Source organism: Dermacentor andersoni, chromosome 4, assembly GCF_023375885.2.
Source record: "Dermacentor andersoni chromosome 4, qqDerAnde1_hic_scaffold, whole genome shotgun sequence".
In the NCBI taxonomy this organism is placed as follows: Eukaryota; Metazoa; Arthropoda; class Arachnida; order Ixodida; family Ixodidae; genus Dermacentor; species Dermacentor andersoni.
The window spans coordinates 49,841,405-49,860,610 of NC_092817.1; the positions used below are offsets into that span (position 1 = coordinate 49,841,405).

Here is a 19,206-nt window from a genome sequence, read left to right on the forward strand (position 1 = left end):
TAGGGTTTTCTGATATTAGCTTCAGTTTCCATGTTTATTGTGTTTTCATATTGGTAGGAAATAACACAGCACTTGGGCTTGACATCTCCCTTCAGATATATTAGCGGGAAAATTACTTCCTTAAGGGTTTCGTCGTAATTCTTCCATAAACCTGTGTGTGCTTTCAGGAGCCAAGAAAGAACGTTCGAATGTGGAAAGCTTGAAAGAAAAGATGTGGTGTGTGCACAATGCAGAATAATAAACTCCATTTTTACTCGGAAAAACTTTTTATTGAGCGCCACTCGGGGCAGCGAGTAAAAGAGTAAGTAGTGTATATCTACAATGTCTACCTAGGCCAGAGTATGTGGCAAAAGGTTTTGTTAATTTATTATGCTCTACAATTGATGACATTGTATAGACAATGCCGTATGCTCGCTTATATACACATTTCGGTTATTGAAAATCAATGTGGAGAGTGAGAGAGAGAAAGGAGAGGAAAGGCAGGGAAGTCAGCGAGAACGGTTGGCTGTCCTGCACGGGGTGTAAAGAGATATGGGGGTAATAAAAAGAGAGTAAATGGGGTGAGATTGAACGCTGTTCACACGGGATGATTCACAGGACTATATATACAAGACGTAATTTCGGCAGATGGCATATTGACTGGAACACTTGGCACACACCGCTGAGCGTGAATGGCTGGTAGGAGCGAACTGCATGGTACATGTTTTGGTGTGTCCGTTGGCAGTGGTTAAAATGAGGATCCCTTGTACAGCGGTGTTGTCAAGCGAATGAAATGACGAGTCTTCTGACTTTCTCGGTCGCTGCGGGGAAGCGCTCCCACAGGCTGGGCATTTCACACCAGCAGCTCGCCGTGTGCACCCACACGCACGCGCCCTTCATTTTTTTTTTATGGGGGGGGGGGGGCATGCGTGTATATATGACGTCTGCACACGTCGCAGCTCACGATGTCGTCACGAGCGATGTTACAGCTGCGTGTTTGAACACCACTCGCGGCCCGATGGTTGCGACAGCGAAGGGTCTTATAGGAACGCTGCTCTTCGCGCCTTATTTCAACGCAATCACGTGATATTACATTGCCCGGCCGGTCTTGAGTTGCACCCATGCGTTACGCTCTCGCGCATAGTTGCGCATACGGGACGTTCTCCTTCTTCTCAGTCTTGTGAGAATTCGTGGTCGAACGTGAGGAACGCCTTCGGGTGTGCCGTCGAATTCCTCGGTCGCCTCCTTGGTCTTGCAGTCGCTGTGACCCGTGACCGACGGGTGGGGGGTGATGCAGCGCCGCGCTTTCAACACTGGCCATCGCAGTTCCGGACAGGTTGGTTGCGAAAACCTATCGCCTCTCGGGGCTCTTCGATGCCGCGCACGTTGCTGTGGTGTTAGAAGACGTGCGATCTGCGACGCTACATCGGAGGCGACCTCGCCTCGCTAGCCAGTCGGGACGGGAAGCCAGGAGGTCCAAGTCTGGAAAGAGATTAAAAAAAAACGGATACTGAGCGCCATGTGGCAAGCCAAACTGGAATAAAAGATGCGGATTTGCACTGTGGAAGTATGATTATTTGACCTAGGCACTATAGACCACGTTTAGACGAACACATACACAGTCACGTTTCTAAAGGTTGGCATGCCGTGGTGGATCAATGGCTATTGCGTTGTGCTGATGAGCGCGAGGTCGAGAGTTCGATTACTGACCGCGGCAGCGGCATTTGTAGAGGGAGAGGGGAAAAGGGGATAGAAATGCAGAAACGCTTGTTTAACGTACTTTGGGTGCACGTCAAAGAACAGCAAGGTGGTCATGCATAACCCGAGGTGCTCGACGACGTTCCTCAGAGCGCAATGTGCACTTTTGCGACGTTAAACCTCGTGAATCAATCTATCTAAAGTTTGATATCCGGGCTATAAAGGCTCCCAGGGCATAATTCACTTTGAGGAATTGCTTGCAGAAATGCACTTCGCCGTTATGTAGAAAAATCTGTGGACACACACGAGCTGATAGACTGTTACAGAGCTTATTACCGGTAACGTATGATCACAGTTTATGGATTTAGGGCAATACACTTTCAATTTAGTATTACCTGCAGGGTACCTTTAATCTACATATAGAAGAAGGAAGTAACAACTCTATGGCAGCACACCGCAGTCGGCAAGGTCTATAAAGACAGTGAAACTGTATAAATATGTTATATTGATCTCCAGGCAATGAAGGATCACTACCGCAGGTCATCGGCAGTGACACAATGAATGTTGCTCTATTTCGGATTCAAGTTGTTTCCGTAACAAGGCAGCAAGTCAGTCTAGTTAGTTGGAATTGTTCATCGAAGACGCGTAACATCGCCAATAGAATACTTCGAAACAAATACAGACAAAGACCCTGTTTGGATTCTATCCCTATGTTATTCTTGCTGTTAACTGTCTCTAAGAATGAATGCACTGCCGGGTTAGCTTCACATCTTATATTTCGGCATTAAAGCTCGGTATCGAAGTGTTCGACTATAAAAAAAAAATTAAGCGAGCCAAATGGTATTTGCCCTAAGCAAATCTGGCAATGTGTGACAACCATCGGCGTTATGTACTTCAGAGTGGATTCGATGACATAATACTCGCTAAAGACAGGTGCCAGCCTGGGCGCGCGTAAGGTTGCAGAGCGTTGTATATGTGACGAATGTATTGTAACTAACTTTCGCCCGTCCAATGCGACGTGCTACCATTCCAAGTCGTGCACGCATGGTGGCGCTATTCAGTACGCCTCCGCCAGCCACACCGCTTAAACAATCCGCGCCAACGTTTTCCGCGTTGCTGGACAGTCCGGTTGTGCTCACGTTTCTATCGCTGAAGACTTCCACTCTATGTGCTGGGTGAGCGTTTGAGAACAAGCAGCCCATAACGTTTTTTTTTTTTTTTTTAACAATTCGAGTATTCTGTGCATTGATAGCTTGTGCGATTTAGGGGCTTGGTAACATAGAGCGCATGATACGGAACTATAGGTCCATGCTGCATTCTGCGTTCATGCTTATGCACTGGGCCTGCGCGTCTTTCTCACCAATCATTTTTGTTTTCCACCCACGTTCATGGCGATCACAGATTATTCCTGACAAGTAATTGAATTCTCTCCCGTCAGAAATGGGGACCCTGTCGGTCGTCGTTACATATTGTTTTTCATCTTCCATCCGTGTTCGTTTTACACTTTCAGCCTCCGCCCTCGTCCACGAGCAGGTATACACCATGTATATTATCTCTAGATCGGCAACATTTTCTATTCGCAGCCGTAAAAAATCGTTTCCTCGAGAATCTCTAATGACATAACGACGTTGTTGTTGAACACGATACCCCATCATATATATTTTCTCTCTCCACGCTTGACTCTTTATTTCTTTTCTTTCTACCCGCACACCGCGCCGCACAGGAGAGGCGACGCTTGGCGTGTACACATGTCGCACGCGCCGTCGTACACAACACGCAGCTCTCGGGAGTGAGAGTGTCGACGCGACTTCCTTCCTGCTTCGCTTCCTCCTAAAACGCCGCAGTCGCGCACATTTCCTTGTGGGTCGCCGTATATACGCCTCGTACGGGCCAGCCTCGAGCGAGCCGGCTACGCGGAGCGACGACACTCAAATTCGAGTAGCTCCGTTTCCTGGAGGTTCGGGTGGCCTCCCCCACCGATACGGGAATTTCACACACGCCCTGACGATGACGCAAGCGTTGTGTAACCGCGGCAGTGCTTCTCTTCCGGCCTCATTTGCTTGCGCGTGCACGCGTTGGCGGCGACGACGAAGGGCGCGAGCTGCGGGGATGCGCCTCGGTGGTAGCGGAGACCTAAATATAAAAATTTCAGCGGCCGGGACTCCCGAACTGATGTCGCGTCCGAGATAGATAAGAGTCGCGTTACGTTGCATAATTTGGCACCGTTCGCGCATTAATGCGACCGAAGCACGCGAGTGTGGCACACGTCGCGGGGTGCCGTTATACGCGGCAAACCGTGGAGTCTGCGCGTTATGGCGAGTCCGAAGTGCCGGCGAAAGTGGAGAGCGGTGACAGACCGGAAGTCCAGTCTGTTTTGGTGTCGCATCCGGTATATACGTGTTTGAGGTCACTGCGAGTGCGCGCGGCCCACGTCAGAAACATTGCAATTGCGAAAAAAAAGAAAAAAAAGGTCACCGACCCGTACGTTCCACTGATTCCCTAATCAGTTTCTGTTGCTGCCGACATCTATACCAACTGTTTTGCTGAATGTCAAAGTAATATTTTCTTGAAGCTACAGTGCCTCCCGCGCGCTGCACGTGGGCCGCGGATTGCCGCAACATCCACTATGAATACCGGCGCAGTGCGGGTATGACGTAGAAAACTATACGGCAGATAATAAAGACGAAGTGAAGTAAATATTTGGGCGTCAAATTCGGTTTGACACCTGTTTGCAGTTTCGCTGTAATTGGGTAATCGTCATTGCACTCCAAATAAATTATTTTCAAGTAAATATCGTGAGTGGTCCTCCATGAAGATGAGGATCCATGTGAATGAAGTTCCCTGCCAACGCAACTACCATAAAACGTGACTCGTTCACCTTTATGAATACGTGTATTCGTCCTGCAGTGCTCTGAAGATAGGGTGGTGATTTATATATATATATATATATATATATATATATATATATATATATATATATATATATATATATATATATATATATATATAGAGAGAGAGAGAGAGAGAGAGAGAGAGAGAGAGAGCACCACGTGCGTGCAGAGAGGAAAAAGCCAGTTAATGAGAACCTCGCTGCGCCCGCTTGAGCAACTTATAGAATTTTACGGCGAGTTAATGTAGCGACAACTGCGATATAAATTACAGCATAAGCGATGCACCAGAGTGGCGGGGAGCCGCAGTGCATTTGCTCCGGATCGATTTCCGACGGGCTCGAGTTTTTCCGGGTAATTACGCCCTCGCTGCGAGCCCAGCTTTCGGTAGATTGCTCGTCCGCACCCAAGACCTTCCAACGAAGTAGCAGCATCCCCGCTAAATCGGCAATTCAAACACGCCGCTGCCGCACCGTAATCACCGTCCTCATCGCCATCGTGATTCGAAATCGGTACACCCTCCAGTGTGAGAAGTCTGAGCGATTCGAACTGAGCGACGGCACATGAGCGGGCTGATTTTACCACCAAGCTCGGTGCGAAGCCCGCCGCTCGCATCATGCCGTCTTGGCTCAAAGCGCAAAGGCCTTGTGCCATCTATGTGTTGGAGTTAACCAAACGCGCCCGTATATACCATCGCTCCATGAGGCTGTACTCGCCGGCCACACCGCGTGTCGCATCTCTCCACAACGCGACCCTCGCGAAAATTCGTTCGCTAGCTTTCGTAGAGAAAGTTTATCGGATGATGCGGACACTCAACAGGAAATATTTAAGAATGTCAGCAAAGCACGTAATGCGATGACATGCAGAGTTTCTCTCGAGAATCCAATTTTCTTTGAAGCGAGACGAATAAACGAAACAAAATTTTCGAGACTATCGAAGGACATTCTCCTGAATCCGGTATAAACATAATTAAACGCTAATATGTATGCACGTATGCATGCATGCAATATGGGCACTCGAGGCCTCGACATCTCGTAGCACTTGATGAGGCCAGCAGACATTGAAACTGAGGAAGGACATAGGCAAGATTAACTGCATTTTTTTCCCATCCAACTGCATAATTAATTATATACGAGGTTAAACTTGCGATAACCTTCGTATTCCTGATAGATACAAATGGATGTGAAAATGGTGACAGGAACACTGCGCTAGCCTTAAACTGCTAATCTTAAACATAAACCGACAGAGGCCGGAAAGAGCACCAGTTCTGATTTACTCAGCGATGTCTGAAGCCCTCATCAAAAAGCATCGGTGCATTCAATCTCCTAAAAGACGTGTTTTTCTCTTTCTTTTCACCTTGAGCTCCAAAAATAGCATTTTCGCGCATACTGCCCTGTTCACCTTATCGTTTTCGAATTCAAAGCAGGGCGTATGACGTCGCCCTTGACAGCATCGATTCCGGACCGGTGTGCTTGAGCGTTACATAAGAAGCAGATAGTACACGAAAACACACATAGAGAGAGAGAGAGGTCCAGAGAGAGAGAGACAGAGAGCCGGAGAGAGCGAGAGAACAGAGTTCTGGGAACGTTAAAGCCGGGGAATTCTTCAAGGACGGCTCTTCCGTCAGCAATGACGTCACTTCGGCTACCGCGCTGTACCTCCCATGACCAGACCGGGCACTCTGCCAGGTAGCAGCCGACGTCGCGGTCATTCCCGCGTTTCACCGCCAGGTAAACAATCGAGGAGGCAGACACGCGTTCCGTTTGCGTCCACGGGAAAGGCAGAGTTCAGGCCGTCAACCGTGTAACACTAACGCCGTGCCATTGGCATAAAAAAAAAAGCGCACTTCCTTGAACTTTGCATGGTTCTAGAAATAGAATAAGGACGCTGACAGCAGAAACTCGACGTTCGAAAGAAACGAAAATATATAAAGCCGAGGCGATGCGAGGTCAACCGATGCGAGGCTGTCCGAGGCGATGCGAGGTCAACGCAAACTTCTTACTCGGTTCATTTATAGCAACCACCTGCTCACACTTGAAGGAGCAGCAGTCTGCAGCTGGCCGTCCAATCTATATAGCGATAACACACAGGAAAACTACGAGTTTCACATAACTAGCCGTTGTTCTGCTTCGCGATTTAGAGAAGGGCAAGATGGGAGGGGGAGGCGGGGGCGGCTACGGCTCGTAACGTTAGGGTTTAGCCACCTTCGCTATAGCCTCAGTAATTACTCATACGCAGGACATGCTGTGAGGCGCGGTTCAAATCAATGTAAAAGTCCTGGCTACCGTTTTAAGCAAAATACGTAGCATTTCAGGCTCAAGGTGGTAAACGCAGAACGCCAGAAAGCAAGGAGAGCTATCAAATGGGTATTCCACGTATACCGCTCAAGAAAGTCATAGAAATTAAACGCGAAAACTAACGAGGAGTCGGCAAATATAGCGCGGTAAAGAGCAGCGACCAGGCGTTAAAGAGACGCACTAAAGCAGGCTAGGTTGGTAGACGACTTCTGCGAAGCTTTCTCAGCGTTTATAGCTGCGGAGCAAAATGGCGTATAATGGCGGATGAAAGTCGAATGCAAAAGGATAGACAGTTGGGCGAGTTGGTACGGTAACATAATCTTGGCTTCTAGCGCGAAGTGAACACGGACACAGAAAGGAGCAGACAGGACGAGCGCTCGTCCTGTCTGCTCCTTTCTGTGTCCGTGTTCACTTCGCGCTAGAAGCCAAGAGGATGAAAGTGGCTTTTCCTAAAGAATAAAAATCGAAACAAGTTTATCCTGCTGGAAACTCTAAGCATGGCTCACAGTCTTCGATTGAATCTGAGTAGCGGGTGACACCAGAGACGTTGTGGTATTCTTGCATAATTTCACATTTTTTAAACTTGGAAACTTACTCGGTTGAATTCTTTGTGTGTTTTTATTGTGTGTGTCTTTTTAATAGAATTTAATTATTTTTTCGAATTAAGTAGCCTTGGGCAATGGCTACTACAGGCTGCGACGTCACAACCAGAACTGGAAGCCTGAAGGCTGCCGTGCGCACCGGTATTTGAAGTTTCCGCCACCTTTAGGTCGTGTCAAACATACTTATTTGATGGAGTGCCTTTATTAGCTCTGTCAGTGCGGAGATTTGATTAACAATCTAGCTCGACGTAGCACGTTTCTTTAGCATCTCAGCAGTTGTTTCGGAAACACGAAGTCACCTTTGTTAACTGGAAGACAGAACGCCACGTCCACATTCCGAAGCTGCAAATGTTTTCCTTACCAATCCCCTGTTGTGACCAGTTAGTAAACTCGCCCCGAAGTAAAGCTTCTTCGGATATTACTTTAAATTTTATATTAAATAAATAAAAAACAACAAACTGCACGAACGACAAATCCTTGTTTTCATCCGCGCCCACCTTTCTTGATGTGTCGCAGTAATCATCCTCACTGTTGTTTACTCATCTGATTTTAATCACGCAGAATACATTTCGGTGGAATACACACAGTACCCACTGCCTTGAGACTAGAAATGAAACATTGGAAGGACTGTAGAAGGTTGACGATGGAAAAGAAGAATTGTATTGAACTTGCCGCCTACATAAGTTTTTCGGAACGCGTGACGCAGCCTGCAAGACCCTAATTAGAGTGGGCCCGTCAAAATCTACTAAAATACGTAACAATAAGGAGTGAAAGGCAAATTGAGGCAAAGCGTCGCTTGACCTGGAAGCGGAGAGCATCTATACAGTGGCCACTGCCCTTCGGAGCGTTCTCACTTGCTGGAGACCTTCGTTGCTCAAGGCAGCCGGCTTTATCACGCTAGGCCGACTCAGACAGATGCGCAGGGCTTGGTGCGGGGTGGCAACGGCTAGAAGTTCGCGCGACACTAAGTGGTTTTTCAGAAGCAGGAAACAAAAGCAGGAAAAGGGCACCGTTGCGAGCAAAGCAGGCCTCCCTCGACACCGTCAGCTAGCACAGACTCGCTGCTTGAGGCCGCTGGTCGACTGTGTTTATACGTGTGGCACAATCGCATGACGGTCGGATAAACGCTGGCTAAGTTGCACACTGCCAAGCTTGCAGAGTTGAACCTCCTCGCCGGGTGCCCTTACTAGCCGCGCTGGCCTTGTGCCTCTCATGCACATGCCCTCGGCGACCTTCTTCACGCTCGTTTCAGTCAGTTATGTGTTTACATTGCAAGGACAAATGAAACGCTGACAACGGCAGTTCGTGGTACAGATCCTGTAACGATGACTTCTTGAGTTGTTTAAGATTACAAGCAGTGAGTACGATATTGGAGCATGTTGGTTTGTTATGGAGGTTTCCTGTCATGGAGGTTTGCTAGAGCACAGGACGCGGGTTTGATTGCCTTCCGCGATGACGAATTTGTGCTGGCGCGAGACGCAAGAAAATCAATCAATCAATCAATCAATCAATCAATCAATCAATCAATCAATCAATCAATCAATCAATCAATCAATCAATCAATCAATCAATCAATCAATCAATCAATCAGTCGAGGCCACAGTGTTGCGCGACTGCCGTTTTCAGTCGACAAAATTGGCTGTGTGGCATAATTAGTGTACGGAAATTCACCAGACAAGACACGCTCTCGTTAGCGTCTTTCGTCCGTATACGAACGAGTTATCTCCGAGTGCTTCTGGGCACGTCTTCCCTGTTTGCGTTACGTAACCGTGACTACCAAGGGCTAATTCTTTTTTGTTGTTAACACCGTGTCTCCATTTTTTCCTCCTCATATACCGTGAAGTCATGCTCACTTCCTTGAGAACCAACCAGCGGACGAAGGCATTGTTCGGAACAAGTATATGCGTCCGGATCGTGCGCATTCCAGGCAGTTCGCCGTATTAATGTTTTCCTGATTTTTACGCTACATTTATTCTCTTCTCTTTCGAACTCGTATAAGGTCGCACCCGGTCTTGCGCGTACCCGAAGGCGCATCGCTTCGCTCGTGAAGGAGGCAGGGGCCTGCGCTGCCACGCACGCTTCCGCGTTTGGCTATAAAAGGAAGGAAGGAAGTCTGCGTAGCCGCGCGCGAGTGTGTGTGTGCGCGCCTGTCCGTGGCTCTATAGGCTTGTCGGGAAAGCGGGTCACTCGAGGCGTAGTGGAAGAACACAAGCAAAAGAGAAAAGAAAATGGAGGATGAAAAGAAAAAGCAGAAGAGAGTGCGAGAGTTATGAGTGGACAGGGCGCGAGGAAAAAAAACACGCCGAGACAAGCTGCAGTTCTTATCCGTGGTGCAGGGCCATGCTGTATACGTACAGCGGCAGGCTGCGCGGCTTTGAAATTACGAGACGAGTGTTCGAAAATAGCGGTTTCCGAAGTCCTTGATGTCTTGTCAGTCGCCCACCGGCTCTCTGATTTACGCTGGCTGTGCCGTTTCCTGAATGCTCGTTCTCGCTAGGACTACAGCATATCAGCTGAAGGCGATGCGCTTGCGAATTGGGGGGAAGCAGGAGAGCGCTTAATTTGACACCACACCACCAACAAGTGACGATCACCACCAACGGTAATAAACCCGTCGTAAACCAAGCACTCTATACTACAGTCGTTTCTTGCCTGTGCCTTGACTTTGCCTATATATATATATATTGGTGATATACAATCATACCTCGCTAGCACATCTCCCTTCATTCGCGTGTTCAACTCAGATAGTAACGTTACATTCAATTCCGATCCTATCATATCACATTGTGGTATGCGGACGCCGCACATTTGGGTTAACGCACCAGCAGGAATGCCACTGTTGTGGTGGACAACAGACGAACGACTGTGAGTTAGAAGACAAGTTAGTAATTATTTATTCTTGAGTAAATTCGAAACGTAGGCGCCTCTGTCGTGCCTGCTTTCTGGCTGGCCTGTGACCTTCCGCGATGTTCGGCTGCACTCAAAAATAAATATACACGGCTGGCACACTTGGCCATTTCAGAGGTAAACGGGCAATACCCACGCCTTTCGTCACATGAATGGAACTAATGAGTTTGCTCGATGACGGCATAAGCACCCATAGCTGGACTTTACTTAATTAAATGATCATAAGCGTCGATTTGCTTTTTTGGAGCTTAAGGAGAACCTATGCCCCGAAGTTATTGTGAAAGCGAACGTCGTAGGGATTACCGTATCCTTGTAGAAGTGTGATTGTATGTCTACGCTCCTTTCTTTCTTTACCTCTACTTTGTTATCACTTTACCTCCCCCTCACCTCTCTCCCCAGCGTAGGGTAGCAAACCGAATCTTCCCCTCTGGTTAACCTCCCTGCTTTTCCCCTTTCCTCTGTCTCTCTCTCTCTCTCTCTCTCTTGTAGAAGTGTCTCACTACACGACTAACACGTTTGTTGGGACACCCATGTCGCACATTTCTAAAGCTTCTATATATATGAGCAACACGCATAAAGCGCTCCTTGTGAAGTATTTCTGGCATGCTCGGCTTTCACTGAAAGACGTGATAATTACGGTTCTTTTTGCTTTGTGAAATTTGTAACCTTGCATCGCTGGTCATCTGTTCTTCCATAAGAGTGATACCATCACTTGCAAACGGCTCGATATGCTGGCACTATTTCGCCAGAAACAGCGGCGTTCATGACAAGAGGCGTAACGACGCTGCGAATGCGACCAACAGTATGTACCGGTCGCCCGCACTTCTTGTGTAAGTCTCTAATCCGTCGGTAAACGTGATTGACAAGGTTTAAAATTTCAAAGTAATACTGAAGCTGAGAGAGATGCCGTATAATGTAGGACACCGAACTTATTGTAAACACCTGGAGTTCTTTAAGGTGTACCTAAGTATGTGTACACGAACGCATCCGCATTCTGACCCCTATGAATTGCAGTCACCACGTGCAGGAGTCAAGCCCATGACCCATAGTACTCAGAAGCATAATAACACGGTGAGCGAGTCATCGAGTTGGATGTACTCCGCGGGAAACGCAGCGCGATTTTGGCCAGCCGTTGGCCAGCCAGCAGTTCGGGTCTTCCTGACGAAAGTCTACTGATAACCTGCGAGGCAAACAACTTATCAGCGCTCGTACTCACAAAAGGCACTTACGGTAAGAGCTATTCGAAAAAAGCAAATTGCTAGCCTACCGTAACACTGGGGCATACTATCACCGAAGGCGGCCGGCCATGGGAGAGCAACTCTTACAAGTGAGGAAAAACTTTTCAAATTCGACGCCTGTTCATTATTGCTCTACTGTAGTTGTCATTCGCGGCTTTGACGGCCCTCGGTAGAATCGTTCATTGGGAGCCTCATTGGTTCGCGTTAAATGCTATAGCGTCAAGTCCACTCGGCCACGAATCGCCGGCCTTGCCCCGGCAGAGGCTGCGCACGGAATCAGGGTCACTAATAATAAGCTTTGACGGCATTGCAGACTTTTCCACCACTGCCCTAGTTTGCGCAGGTCGGACACCGCTGAAAGAACCCTGAGCAGACGACCACTCGAGGCCATCGTGATAGTGGTTAAACGCTCCATCGCGATTGGTATCACCGTCCTTGGCGCAGGGCGAATAGGCACGGGTTTGTTTCGAATGCATGCGATTCCTGATAGCGTTAAGTTTTTATCACGTAAAGCTGTTTCAAAATGGCGATCCCACTGACACAACTCAAAAGCGCTCGGTTTTCCTATTTCTAACGCAGCTTTCATGCTCGGACTTCAATGTTAGATAACTGGGCACAAGAAGGCATAAGACAATCAAGAAATGTTTCAGGCGGAACACAAGTCAATATAACTTAATTGTAAATGAACTCAAGAAATTATATGTCGCTTAATGACATGACAGTGGTATACGCCTGCCTTTCTTTTTTCCTCTCTCTGTACGAGAAAAGACTATTTACGAAGTATCCAGTGCTCTCACCTGACAAATATAGGTCACTCTTGTTTCATCTTCGGTTGTCGTGGCCTTGCTTCATACAAGCGCCAAGCTCCGGAACAGAGAGTCGGTCTGTCCAAGCGGGCACGAACCTTGGGACATTCTGAGAGTGGCGAGCCTGGACAGTCCGTAGTAGTGCGCCAGAGCACCCATGAGAACAAGTACGTGGAAGATCTGATGGCTCTGGAAGGCCAGGTCACAACGTCCAGGAAAGAAGCGCTCAGGAACGCGGCTCGCATAGACGCAACAGCCGGTCACGTATATGGCCACCATGAGAAGAATGTACACGAAGGAACTCCTGTACATGAGGTCATTCCAGCCGTGCTGGATGCCGTAGTGCGCCGACGGGAGGACGCCGCACACCAGGGCGAAGCTGAAGAAGATTCCGGCGCGAAGGGCACGATAACGCGCCTCGCCGAACTTGTGCGACAGGGAGACGCGCATGGTCAGCAGACCGGAAGCGGTCACCAGGAGACCATAGACTAGCCGCTTAAGGGGCTCGCAGAGGAACTGGAAGTAGAGCCACGGATAGAAGGAGCCGAGAATAAGCACTGTGATTCCGAAATAGTCCATCTTGCAGAAGAACTTCCCCACGCTCTCCGAGTGGCAGTTGAACGTGTGATACGTTGTCGAAAGCGTAAGGCACAAGGCCGCCCCGGCGAAGTAGATGCCGAAGGCCAGACAACCGGCCCAGTCCAGGCTGAGAGCATCGGAACGGTAGAAGTGAACTCCAAGTGTTAGGAAGCCTAGAGCACCGAGAAGATGCGTCCAGATGTTTCCGCTTTCCGTGTGCAGGCTGAAGATGGAGCGCGTACACGCGCGCCAGCAGTAAAGGGGAGGCCTGTGGTACTTCACGAGGTACTCGTTGTTCTTCAGCCACTCCGGCAGTTCCGAGTGAGAAACGAGCCTCAGCCTAGTCCGTTCCTGGCGCTGCGCTTGGCCCAACGTGTAGCGGCCCAAGCTGCACTGAATCTGCTTATCGCTGGTAGAGAGGACCGAATCGGCATCCGTCTCGCTCAGCTCGTCGCTGAAGAAACCGGAACTACCATCCTCTTCCTCGTCACCGTCACACTCGTCGTCCGCGTCTGAACCTCCGTCACTGTCCGGAGGGTACACCTGGATGTCAGGAAGGCCGCTTCGAAGCACGCCTTCCGCCCACTCGAGCACTTTCTCTTCCACCGGAACCTGTTCAGGGAGGTCAGAGAGCACGCCTTCATCTTCCTCTGGAAGCAGGTCTTCAACTTTCGAGTCATCCAGGGGCTGCACCTGCGGTCGGTTCAGACACCTGACGCGGTGCACGGCGCTCTTGACGAGCCCGAACAGTCGCGACACGGGTCCGGCCACGGGTCCGGCCACGAGCGCCGGCTCCTGGAACGCGACGTTGTGGCAGCAGCGCTCGCCGTCGACCTTGCTAGAGACCTTGGACACGGCCTTGCAGTCGTGCGGCGAGAGCCGCGACGTGGCCGTGATGCGGCACCGCAGGTGAACCTCGGGCGCACCGCATCGGCCCTGTCGGACGATGCCGAATTCGACGAACTTGCTGCCATCCGAGGAGAGGTGGATCCTTGGAGAAGAAGATGTCTGTTTCATCCTGGCCGCCTTCACACAACAAGTATATGGTCACGCGTCCAGAGGACCTGTTCTTTACCGCGGGATTAAAAAAAAGAAGAGCACCAGCGTGGCCACGAACACAGCTCTTGTCTCGGTTGCGCTTTCTTTTCTCACTGAACGAAAAAACAGGGCCGCTACTTGTTATAGCGGCGGCCAGGAGGAGAGGAGGCGACGGTCCGACGGCCCTCGATAAAAACAAGAAGAAATGGCGTAGAAAGCAGTGGCATAGCGCCGCTACGGTCGTCCCGTGTACGCGCATACAGACGGGGAAAGCCCTCTCGCATCTCAGGTGAGAGCAGGAGAGGGCGTGGGTGACGCAAAGGTGCCCTCGCCGCCGACGTCACCGACCAGGCCCCACCGCCGAATGCGCGCGACGTGTTTTTCCGCGAGCGTCAGAAGAAAGGGATCGTCATCTGAGAGTCGTCCACCGTTCCGACGTGCTTCGAAACGATTTTGAACCTTCGTGACTGTGTTTGCGTTCAACTGACGTGCGGTGGAAGTACAGCTGTTCTAATCGATGCACGCGAAACTTGTGTAATGATAAATTAATAAAACTAAGGCGAGATAGCCATCGCTGTGGCTTCATTCTCTCTTTATTTTTCTATTCTCTCTTTTTCTTTGCCGCCGTTAAACGGCACAATACAGCAACATACGTATAAGAATGCCGTAAGCAAAACGTTAAGCGTCTCGTCGATCAGTCGGTGTACACGTTCCTTACGTCCTTGAAACGTTGTTATTCCGCGCCTTGCATTGCCGACATCTATGCTTTAGGGCGATTCAGTAGGCGCAAACAAGAATCGCATGAAGTTAAGAGCAGCACAAATTTTGTAGACGAACATTTTAAAAGCAAGAAAATCAAAATTTTCTGTGGCAGGACTGCGAAAAGCCAATATGCATGGATCACATATTCGTGTTCCATTCATTGGTGCTAGGCGCATGGAACTTAAACGAGCAGAAGTGCGAAAGCGAATACCGTAATGAAGTGGCATTCAGCCCTGCATTGTTTAATGAACTAATGACGTCGTTACCACAGCGTCTTCCATCAGATATCCAATGTTCGATATACGCAGATGATGTCTGCATTTTGACTTCGACATCTCCGACAAGAGCTATTCAACATTCATTAGAGGCTGGATTGACAGCAGTGAATAATTTTCTGCTTGAGTCTTGCCCCTCGACGGAAAAGCCCACGATGCTGCCTTTTTCTGTGAACGGCTTAAAAGATTTCAAGTTATACATCGACAACCATCCTCGGTAAATCGCCAAAAGCCATCGTTTTCATGGATAGGCGTATGTCAGGGACAAAATATTTGGAACAGATGGAGATGAAGGTAAACAAGGCGGTGCATGTCTTGCGCTACTTGGCGGGTGCACTAGGGAGGAGCCCTACAGACACCTTGCTTATATGCTCCATGTGGCTTTGGTGCGGTCAACACTCGTGTACGTGTTGCCCCTACTGGACGTAATAACTCGTTCGACAAAGAACAAGTTGCACTTGATAATGGCAAGCAGTCTTCTAAGTTTGTCTTGATGTAGCGAAGGCCAAGCCCATATACGAAGACCATACTAGAAGCGACGAAGTTCATTGTCGAAAGTGAAGCACCTGAGAACTGGGTGGCTTGCTCTGACTCGAAGTCGGCGCTAGAGCTTTTCACTAACATCCACGCCATAATATCACACACGGAGATTACTGTTTCAGTTGAGGGATTATCGGCGCAGCACATGATCTCGTGGACATGATGTTGTAATTCAGTGCGTGGACAGTCTAAATGGCAAAGCGGACCCATCAACACGATTAATTGTGCGTTTTCCCTCATTTTAGCCATATCACAAGACACATCGTGAAGAAACTCTGCTTGGAATGATCTTTGACAACGTGGTTCGACGACGTAGCGAAAAGACCTATTCTTGATGCAGTGCACTCTGAACTAAAATTCAGATTTCTGCTAACTTTCTGAGAGACGTAGAAACGTGGTTTCATGAAATTTAGTGACGTGTGACCTTCACCAACTACTTTCTACGTAAAATAAGACGCGCAGAGTCAGCATCATATTCGCGTGCTGAACCAGATGAGGACATACCTGTATCACACGTGCTGTTAACTTGTCTGTGTTGTGCCCAGCAAAATTGAAAACTGCCTCAAGTTTACAACAATGCGGAGTTCTACGCTCTCTCCAGTGACTTTACTTGCACGGTAGCCTGCTCGAGGCATTGCAAAGAAGGCATCACGTGCTGTGTGGAAGTATTTTATTTTAATGCGTAAGCATTCTTTAGCAAGTATCCCGGAGAAATCGTGTCTGTCCCGTAGCGCCTTTTACCTGGGAAATAAGTTGGTAATTTGTCAACTTAAGACATTTGCCCGTTATAAAAGCGTAACTGTAAATGAGTGGTAGGTTTAGAGTCGATAAAACAATTGGTCACGTCACCGTCGCCTCGACATAGTCATATGATGGAATAAAAAAATTATGAAATGATAAAGAAAGCTGACTGGTATATAGATGTATGTATGTATGTATGTATGTACGTATGTATGTATGCATGTACGTATGCATGTATGCATGTACGTATGCATGTATGCATGTACGTATGCATGTATGTATGTATGTATGTATGTATGTACGTATGCATGTATGCATGTACGTATGCATGTATGTATGTATGTATGTATGTATGTATGTATGTATGTATGTATGTATGTATGTATGTATGTATGTATGTATGTATGTATGTATGTATGTATGTATGTATGTAACCATTTCCCCGTCAAGCTGGGTAGCTGTGTAGTTCATGATCGATTGGTTAGAGCACCAGGCTGCTGTGCTGAGAACCCGGTTCGAAACCCACCGCCGGAACTTCTTGGCTCACGGGTTACGTGACACTGGGTATATGCAACTAGATATGTGCCGCTCTTCAATGTCCCTCTTGGATGTCAGTTTGCGTCGCTGGGTATGTGCCACTAAGTGTCCACCGGTCAGCAATGGCGCAAAAAAAAAAAAAGATCACTTAAGGTTTATCTCGTGCTTGGGAGCAAACGAATATATATATATATATATATATATATATATATATATATATATATATATATATACGCATACGAAGGACATGGAGGTTAACCAGAAGACATCTCCGGTTAACTACCCTGTACTCGGCATAGGGAACGGAAGGAAATGAAAGGGCAAAGAAAGAAAAGAGAAAAGAAAAGAAAGCAACTAAGGATGCGAACCAACAGTATACCTAGAACACATAAGTACGCAGTTGTTAGGGCCAAGAAACTAGAAACAATCTTGTTTCATCTTGTTACAGAGCGCGAAACCAGACAAAGGAGGTAAACTAAGGACGTTGAGTAACGCTCTCATACCCAGCTGCAGTGTATTGCCTCGAGTTTTTATTCAAACGCGAATTCTCCTCCTTCTACAAAAGTCGTTCATAAATTAAGTCTCTCTTTCTGCCTCCAAAAGAACTGACAATGACAAAAAAAAATGGAAGGGAGACGTCGATGGGCTCGACTTATAATCATGGCAAAACAATGTCGATACATAACCGACCTCAGCAAAGGTCCGCCTGTAGTTGTAGCCAAACGTGACTTGGCAGGCCAACTTCACTGGCCGTCCCATATTTCGACATCACTCGTTGTAATTAGAGCGCTGCAAGCTCCTCTACCTCGTCCGCCCTCTCCGACTCTTAGTTTTGAAACCTACCAGCGATAGGAGCGCAGGCATCTTGCTGACGTGGATGGGTGGTGCACGCGCACCATTGTCCGGGCGCGAATCAAGGACAAAAAAAAAAAAAAAAAAACGAAAAAAAAACCGCAGAGAGCGATGCATGACTCAGCAGCTGGAGTCTTCATGTTACACTAAAATTACACCAAAATTGAAGTTATGCCTTCTCGGAAATTCCTTCCGCCATCCTCGAAATAAATCTCGGAGGATATTTACTTAGGTTTAAGAAATTGTTTTCATTCTTGCACGCCTCACTAGCTCTGTTGAGAATGGACGTGGGCGAGTTACGTCATCCATAGTAAACTTGCGAAAGCACGCTATAAACGGGACATAGGCCCGTTTTTCTTTGTTTTTTTTTTCTCGGTGTATAGCCTGCTAAATTTTTCAATAAACGCCAATTGCAAGTAGCGCCGTGTTTGTTACACCTGTTTATTTGCCTGCATGTCTCGTTCGTAATTCCCTTTGGCAAATGTCTTATTGTAAGAATGGGTATCTCGGCACACATCAGGATCTGACACCTTGTGGATTCTTGAATAATTGTTATGCGTGTTCGCTATTTCAGGTGGTTCGAGTAGCCGCATAATTAAGCCTTGCGCTGCAGGCCATCGGCTCTATAGCTTCTGGTTGGGTGACCGCTCCGGAAATACGTTGCTCCAGGGTTCGTTCCCCGAACTGTGAAGCCCTCTGACGAGCCCGTAAGGGTTTCTGCATAGCTTCGTTCTGTTGCTAACGGGTGGAAGATATTTTCGAAAGAGTTTCCTTTGCCGCGCACTCCACAGGGTGTTCTTATTCCTTATTTTTTTTTTTTTAGCGGAACCAAATATTTAGAAATTCCTTCTGGCAGTTAACACAGTTCTATCTCTTGATCTAAATTACTCGATGAGGCGCCCGTTATATTTAAGAGAAATCAAAATGCTTCACTGAATAATTAAAATAATTGCACTTTTTACATTTTTAATTATTGACGTTACGGCACGTACTTCGATCTGCGAATTGTGGCCGGTGAGTTTGCAAGGCACATACACTTGGAACGAACTCTCAGGACTCCACCAGTTTCCAGATAATAATTTTCAAAGGGCCCGATGAAGTGAACTGGCGTTCCAGTTATTTTAGTGCTTCAATCTATAGTTTTTTCTTTACAAAGTAAGTGGAACAACAGTGCATCTTTACCACAACATTGACGGCGCATATCTCGAAACCAGCGATGTCTCCAGGATTCGTTCCAAGTCAATATGCACTGCAAGGTCCCTAGCTACAATTCGTAGACCGAAATATGTGCCGTAAGGTAGATAATTAAAGAAGATAGCGTAATTACGTTAATTATTCGATTCAGCCTTTTGATTTCTTGTAGAAGTAATGACCGTCTCATCGAGTAATCTAGATAAAGGGTTAGAGTTGTGCTACTTGCCACAGGCCATTCTAAAGGCTTCGTGCAGCTAAAAAACACCCTGTATA

General features: G+C 47.8%; 1 pseudogene; it reads right to left on the reverse strand.

Annotated features, from left to right (window-relative positions):
- Positions 1–247: 247 nt before the first annotated feature.
- LOC126537119 (adiponectin receptor protein 1 pseudogene) lies at positions 248–14,139 on the reverse strand (annotated as a pseudogene).
- Between the last annotated feature and the right edge of the window lie 5,067 nt (positions 14,140–19,206).